The sequence below is a fragment of the Apodemus sylvaticus genome, chromosome 2 (assembly GCF_947179515.1).
Source record: "Apodemus sylvaticus chromosome 2, mApoSyl1.1, whole genome shotgun sequence".
NCBI lineage: Eukaryota > Metazoa > Chordata > Mammalia > Rodentia > Muridae > Apodemus > Apodemus sylvaticus.
Genome location: NC_067473.1, coordinates 77181650 through 77183516, shown reverse-complemented (window position 1 = coordinate 77183516; position 1867 = coordinate 77181650). Strand labels below are relative to the sequence as shown.

The 1867-nt window shown below is 49.4% G+C and overlaps 1 pseudogene; it reads right to left on the bottom strand.

The window, feature by feature from the left end:
* Nucleotides 1-206: 206 nt before the first annotated feature.
* Nucleotides 207-1138, bottom strand: LOC127677452 (40S ribosomal protein SA-like; annotated as a pseudogene).
* Between the last annotated feature and the right edge of the window lie 729 nt (nt 1139-1867).

The window sequence follows — 1867 nt, the reverse complement described above, 5'->3', positions numbered from 1 at the left end:
TTGGATTTGGCTTTTTTGAGACAGGGTTTCTCTGTATAGCCCTGGCTATCCTGGAACTCACTCTGTAGACCAGGCTGGCCTCGAACTCAGAAATCCGACTGCCTCCCAGAGTGCTGGGATTGCAGGCGTGCGCCACCACCGCCCGGCCTTTTTTTTTTCCCCAGCTTTTAGGAACTTTATTTTCCTTCCATCTTTTTCCCCTTTGCTCGGCTGTGTGCTGAGCAGCTCAGGACCACTCAGTGGTGGCTCCGATCCACTCGGTGGCCTGCGCTGTGGGAGCTGCTGGGCAGTCCTCAGTAGCTGACTGGGCATTCCAGTCTTCCGTGGGGAACTGCTGGATGGGCACAGAGGGCACCTGCACACCCTCAGACCAATCGGCCACCTCAGGCTGGGCAGCAGGAACTCGGGAGCTGGTGCGGTCCATTCTCCCTGGAATCCCTCCCTGGTCACAGCCTTCTCGGCAGCAGCCTGCTCCTCCTTCTCAATCTCCTCTGGGTCTCGGTAGAAGTAAAGATCAGGCATAACCTCCCATGGGTGCTCACGCGATATAGTACCTCGCATGCGGAGTACTTCCCGGGCCAGCATCCACCACATCAACCCCACCGAGTGAGCTCCCTTGTTGTTGCATGGGATGGCAATGTCCACATAGCGTAGGGGAGAATCTGTGTTACACAGAGCAATGGTTGGGCAGGTTGACGTAAGAGGCCTCTGTGAGCGGCTGGTGGTCAGCCCTGGGATCAGTCACCACTAGAAGCCGTGGCTCCCTGAAGGCAGCTTGGATCTGGTTAGTGAAGGTCCCGGGTGTGAAGTGGCCAGCAATTGGAGTAGCTCCTGTGGCAGCAGCAAACTTGAACACAGCTCGCTGGCCAGTGTTCCTAGAGGAGATGACGCTGACGTCAGCAGGGTTCTTAATGGCAACAATAGCTGAGTCGCCAACAACAGCATTTCCCAGGTCCTCTTCAGATTTATAATGTAGATACTGTCACTTTTCCTTTTGTAGATGTACTACTCCATCTGAAAGTCGAGGTTTGTGTCACCTAAGTGGGTTCCTGCAGCAAGGAATTTGAGGACATCCTCCTCCTTCATCTGCAGGACATCGAGGGCTCCGGACATTGTGTAAGTTTCCCTTTAAGTTACGATGGGACCCATCCCTGCGTAGCGCGGATAGAGCAGTATTCTTTTAACACAGTTTCCACCAAGTTGCCAGTGATCACTGTCCCCTGAACCTGTGATTCAGAAGATCCCATGAGACTTTGGTCTCTGTAGCATTTCCATTCATATTGATCTAGGTGAAATGAGGCAGGGTTGAGAGAGCAGTTAGAAATAGTTATTGATTTATCAATCCGATAAATATTGTCAGAGCTTCTCTTAGGCACTGGACCCTGTGCTGAGCTCTGTGAGTGATTTAAAGAAGAAATATCAAGGACCTTGGTTATGAGAAACTTACTCTCCACTGAGGTAAGCCCTTAAACAAAGCAGAGTAGTTATGAAAATTCCAAGATGATTCCTTAATTGCCTGATCTTGGCTGAGATGGTTATAGGGCACAGAGGTAAGAGAATTAGAAATTTGAGGCCGGCCGGACCACATAGACAGTTGAGATCAACCTGAGTGACATAGGAAGACCCTGTCTCAAAAACAAAACAAAACAAAATACAAACAAACAAAAATAAAATAAAAAAGCCTGCTAGAGACAGGCTGTGGTGGAATACTCGAGACAGAGGTAAATGGATCTCTAAGTTCAAGGACAGCCTGGTTTACAGAATAAGTTCCAGGCCAGCCAGGGCTATAAAGAGAAGCTCTGTCTTGAAAAACCAAAACCAAAACCCAAAGAAAAGCCAAGTGAAAAATCCTAACAACAAAAAATCC